A 6,644-nucleotide genomic window follows, 5' to 3' on the forward strand; every position below is an offset into this window, starting at 1 on the left:
CAGTAAAATAATTCGTCAGTTACATTTGCAAATATTCTGAATATTTATCATTTCATGTACCGTACCCAATTTCACTAAACATCGTAAGGCACGTAAACATAAATCTACGACTGAAGAGCATTTCACAAAGAGGTGTAAACGTAAGGTACGAGTAAAGTTAGACGTAAATCTAAGAGTGCCCTCGACCACAACTAGTCGAACACGTAAGGTCGTACGTCTGCTGCAACAAAATCCGAAAATGGCAGCACATTTTATTTTACAAGCCGTTTTTGACCGGCAATTGCGCCGAGAACGTGTTTTTCGAGAAAGAAGAAGCGTTTTAGATACCATGATCATAACCATGGATGACGGGGAACTCATCAAAAGATACCGGTTTCCGAAAAAGAGCATTGTTGAACTTACAGAATTGGTGAAACTAGATATTGCAAGCATCACATCACGATCAAGACCAATTCCTGCTCATATTCAGGTACGAAAAATATGGCTACTGAAATAATGAATTGTAGTTAAGTCCCTTGATGATTGCAATGACACACTTTTATGTTCCCTGTGTCTGTTTTTCTTATCATTCATTTATAAATGTTCTCCCTATCGTATTGTAAGAATTAAAGCAATACATTAGTACAAAATAATGCATTGTTTTTATGGCATTGAGTGCAAAATATATGTAGTAACAAGACTTTATCATCATTATTATTATTATAATTATGCAATATTTCCTATTGTCAGTTTCAATCTACTTTGTTCACCACCCTGTTACACCCTCCCTCTCCCACACAGTGATTAATTCTGACACGTACACATTGATCACTGAGATAAATGCAATTTAAAATTTATTTTGTTTAACGACACCACTAGAGTACAGTGATTTATTAATCATCATTGGCTATTGAATGTCAAATATTTTGTAATTTTCAGTCTTAGAGATGAAACCTGCTATCTTTTCCCCCCAATTAGTAGAAAGGGATCTTTTATATCCACCATCTCACACACAGGATAGCACATACCACAGCCTTTGATATACCAGTTGTGGTGCACTGGCTGGGACCCATCAATGGGGATCTATCACAAACTGACCACATATCAAGCTATTGCTTTAACATTGGGCTACGCCCCACCCCTAAATGGATGTTAATCACCTTTAGTGAATTGAAATGCATGTACCAGGCACCGTATGAAATGAATTGCTTTTTGCAGGCCACTAATTTTACTGCTGTAATGATATTGAGATACTTTAATAACTTGAATGTGGTGACATTTATCATGAAATACATTTCTTTATTCCCCATATGGTTAAAAATATTTTGCAACATATCAAAGTGATACATCCCACTAGAACGCCAAGTGGGAAGTAACACTACAACATCCTAGATTATCACATTGCAACTTCACAGGTACGTTAAACAAACCACTTGAATGACTTAAATTAAGATTGATTATATGTAATAAATAGGATATTAAACTTGTGACAACTGAAAATTATTTCACTCATTACATGAACATGATAAAAAAAAGTGCCGACTGTTGCACTGTTTCAAATGTCAAATGTATGTTATAATGTAAGTTAATCTTTCTTTAAGGTGTCTGCATTCCCCAATGCTGTTGGCGCAATACCAATAATACCAATCCAGGAGATGACGAGAAATTGTATGTTTGTCATAAGGGATACCATGCCCTCAACATACAAGCAGTTGCTGATACCAAAATGAGGTAATTGAAATATAAAACTCCTTTAATATCCTTTTCACTGAACTACAAAATAATGCAATAAATATCTATTTTTAAAAAATAAATGCCATTTAATGATTTCTTATTGTAATAAGTAACACGTACATAACAGTAATCACAATTGAATATTTTTGTTAGCAAAAAGAAATGCTGGTGCACTTTAACTTTGTTTCAGGTGAAAAACGCTCTTAAATTTGTCTTAATAGTAATGTCTATATCTGAAAATAGATGCCATTTCATTTAGTTTCATTTAAATACAACTTTTATGTCAACAAGTGATGTGTGATAACCATATTTCATGAATTTTGATACTGACCTTAATAATTAAAACATAATCATTTACAAGGGATATTACCGAATCATGAAATTATTCATAATAAGATAATTAAATTTTCTTTCAGTCTATACACTTTACGGCAATCTCATTGGTCCAGAGGTGCCTACTTTCTTTCGTTTATATCTTGATGAACCAAAATTTTAAACCCATTCCTACTAGTTATACTCTCGGCTATTTCACAGAGAGCTGCTTGCAATATACCATATAAATTATGTCACTATATATTTTATAATTTCTGTTTTTAATTTTACTTATTTAGATTCATAAACTTAAACTGTAAATTTCCGGGTTCAACACGATGCATTTGTACTAACAAGCTCTACTGTGCCAGACATTATGGAAACTCTACCAGGAGGAGGATTTCTAAAGAAATGGCTAATGACACCAGTAACACCACAAGAAATGCTGTACAACACATCACACAGGAAGACAAGAGCCATTGTTGAACGTGCTTTCGGCATTCTTAAGTCGAGGTTTAGGTATAACTTAAAATTATTTATAATAATAAAAAAATTGTCGAATGAATGATCATTATTAAATAATGAAATTTCTGTTCATTCATTACAACATAACGTCATCCCATTGGTCCATATGTAGCAACAGGATCTTTTTCAATTATGTACTCAGTGAATGTCATTTTATATGACAATGTTTGTCAGATATAATGCTAATATTTATTAATAGTTTCAGATTCAAAAGCAATAAAGTTAATTGCATGAAAATAACATTTGACTTTTATATTTATATTTTTATACTTTTAGGTGCATCCATAAGATAGGTGGCAGTCTGCCTTATGTGCCATCAAAGTGTGCGAAGATTATTGAAACCACATATCGCTTGCACAACAAAGCAATTGAGGACAAGATACCCCTGTATGAAACTGGAGAAATCATAAACAGGTGCCACAATGACGTCTTTGTGAACAATCCACAAGGAGATGGACAAAATATGAGACAAACATTGATATCTAGATTTTAAATATGTCATAAATGCAGACTGTCAGAATAAAGTATGAAAAATGACAAATAATACAAAATTTAACAATAACTTCTTATAATGAGTGATGTGGATATTTTAAGGCTCAAAATCAATGTTGATATTTTACAAAAATTGAAATAAAAATTTCTTAGTAATGCGAGAGGCAAAAGTACATAGTAACTAATGTAAGGGAAAGAAAATAATTCTAAACCCATGCTCAAAAGACCGTCAAAAGTAACATTATATTTTAAATTTCATCTCACATTGACATTCAGGTTGTACATTTACGTCTACTCCATTTCAAGAAGCCGGTCGCAGAAATACTACTAACTTACTTTGTCAGTAAATGTATGTATGTTTTCTTTTGCAACTCATTTACCAGATATTTGACATCTAAAGCTGATTATTAATAAATCAATGTACTCTACTACTGTCGTTAAATAAAACCAAGTAATAACTTCCAAAAGATTTTGGTCCAGAATCATGTAGGAGAAACCCTTACAAAATCTTGTGCAAAAATAGAATTTTAAAACTCAATTATTGGTGTCACAGAGAAAACTTCTTTTTCTTTCTCACTGTATGTTGATGTTCCCTGTAAGGCATTCGCGATTTTTTCCAGGGAAACGGCAATTCTATTTTGCAGTTGTAGGTGCTGCTGTCTGTATGCAGCATCATTGTCAAGTTTCTGCTGTTTCAAACACAAACAGTGTGATTGTGATAAAGTGGATTTGATATCTATTTATATACATCAAATGAACATAGCCCGACTTAGATATAAAACTGGTTTTACTGTCATTAAGTGCTTAGATTATATAGAACCATTAAAAATATTTCCATACTGATAGCATTTAAATTAACTTGTTATGTGGAAATAAAAATTACTATAAACTGCATAAAATCGCATAGCACAACCAATTCATAATGAATCTGTGACTGTTATACATTGATAAATTCAACAAAATTGAACAACAATTATAATAATTTACAAACAAGACAACCTATTTAGATAAAACTACTAATAAGTCATAAACCAGTTTCTAATGTGATCTGTTTTAGGTAATGATCTGTTTTATGTAATATGACGTCCCATTTGACGTAATGACATCATTTTATGACATTTATCAAAGGATAACATTAAGTTATTCTTTGACATCGTCCACAATTAATATTATTGTATAAAAGTAGACATTTCTTAATTATATTTCAATAATATGCAATGTTATGTTTATGGCTTGAAAATGAATATTATACTTATGTCAATGTTCTTTCAGCTGCTTTTCAAAGACTACCATTGCAGTAATATGTCACTGCATCATATACCAATAATTTATTCAGTTTCCTTACCACTTCTTTTACACTCACACTCATCATGGGTGTCAGTATTCAATGCCTTATCTGAAACGATTCCATTTGTAAAGGAAATACTTTAATAAATGTCACTGCAAGGCTCAAACTGAAAGGTTTTCTCGTAATGTTATTGTCATTGATGGTCCATTTCAACCACAGTAAATTTTAGCCTACCTATGGCATTTATTAAAAAGTTGCTTGTTCAACAAATGAACTTAAGTATAAAGTTATTTATCTGTATGTAGTCATATAAAATTGAAACATTTCAATATATATATATATATATATATATATATATTTCTATTACATTCATTAAAATATAATATCATCCCATTTGTGCAATAAGTAGGAAGCAAAAAAAATTTAATGTGAAGTTCTGTATAGATATATGACTGTCAAAAAAAAGCACTAATATGTACAATTTCAAAAAAATCCTACCTTGATCCTTGCGTAAACTTGTACGACTTGTGTGGATGGAAATGTTTTTTTCTGGAAGAATAAATGAAAACAATCATAACAAGGAAATAGTATATATAGTGTTAAAAGATAATTTTTTTAACATCACCACTCCAGGACATCAATTAATTTCACCAGATATAATTGTTATGGTTGCCGTATATGTATATATTTCATAGCTGTGTATATAATAAACAAAGGTAAATGTAATATGTTTAAAAGTGTATGTAGGTAGCAGATGGCACTGACATTTTAAGTCAGTAAATTTGTCATTATTGTTGAAAGTAATATTTTAACCAAATTATTTTCTGTGAAGAAGACATGTGATATTATTTTATACCTTCCATGAAACTTTCTGTAATCTGCTTAACACTGGTGGAAGGTTCTGTAACTGAAATATTTCAAAAACATACATATTATTACATTATGCAACATGTAATTAATTAAATTTCAAATGAAGGTACTGCACTTAAATTGTTAATTTATGTAGCTTTATTATTTATGGCAGGCCATATTCTCTTTTTTAAAGTATTCCTTATTCTCATTCCACAAACTGTTTTAATATTTGTTAAAATTACTTTATGATTATGGATATTTACATGTATATGCAATACCTTTTAAAACATATTGTTCTATGTTTATAATTCTACCACTAGGTTTTGCCTCTGAAAAATTAGACATTTTGAATATTTTTAAAGAACTTCCCCTGTTCTGAAGAGGACATATTTATTTTGACCTTTTTCTTTAAAAAAAGAACACAAGTAGGCAATACTGTACATCCTGTTTTGATCACTGCATAGCATTAGCGTACAATACTTATTCAATTAATGTACATAGGTTGCATAGACCAGTTTCGTAATTATTGATAATTTATATTTTTTGGACAATATTTCATTGCAGGATAATTATATTGAATAAATATAAGACATATGTTTCATTGTGTTGTTTGCATATTCTTAGACTGGGTTTACAAATACGAGAGTCATTATGAGACAATAAATGATATACAGTCATCTCCACTTATTTGCACATCGGTTTATAGCATAATTCGGTTAATCGACTATTTTCACCCAACACGGAACCATTTGCCCTTATAACACTACAAAACATCCGGTTAATTGCACAGACTACAGGCTATATATCGTTTATTTGCACATATAAATAACGATTTTTTTTTTGTGTGTGTGCTAAATTAATGTCACAAATGACTGAGAATGTCTATCAAACTTTGGCAAAAAAACTCAAATAAATCACCGATTAATCTGTTTTGTTTGAGCTCACTGTGTGGTAAGCCGACTGTAATCGCTGTTTACAGAGTCGACGTGTGACATGCAAATGAGATGGTGTGCACGTTACTACTGGTGAATCACAATACCCGACTACAAGATTTAAGAATGACATAATTAAGTTGAATAAACCTAAGACCTAATGTTTTGTTTGCAATATATTGCTGTTAATCAGAGGCCATCTCAATAACAGGTAACTCTCCGACTATTATTTTTAGAAGTACCGCCTGTGCGCTTGTACGCATGCGCACTCAACTATTGAGGCCCTATTCGATTGACGTGTTCAGGGCAATCATTGTTCTGTATCAATTATTACGTTATGTTGAGAAGCCTTGTTAATAATTAAAAGATTACAGATCAATCGTCCTAGGCGGTTATGTTTTTAATAAATGTGACCGAGAAAGGGTTGTTGTTCACTTATTCATTAGATGCAGTGTACGCTATATCTGTTAAACGCAAAAGAAACGATTTATCACTTGCTTCCCGGAAAATGTAGCGGAAAAAAAAAGACT

At 31.4% G+C, this 6,644-nt stretch overlaps 1 pseudogene; it reads left to right on the forward strand.

Annotated features, from left to right (window-relative positions):
* Positions 1-1,154: 1,154 nt before the first annotated feature.
* LOC121392473 lies at positions 1,155-3,373 on the forward strand (annotated as a pseudogene).
* Positions 3,374-6,644: the final 3,271 nt, after the last annotated feature.

Source organism: Gigantopelta aegis, unplaced genomic scaffold (genome assembly GCF_016097555.1).
Source record: "Gigantopelta aegis isolate Gae_Host unplaced genomic scaffold, Gae_host_genome ctg3874_pilon_pilon:::debris, whole genome shotgun sequence".
Taxonomy (NCBI): domain Eukaryota; kingdom Metazoa; phylum Mollusca; class Gastropoda; order Neomphalida; family Peltospiridae; genus Gigantopelta; species Gigantopelta aegis.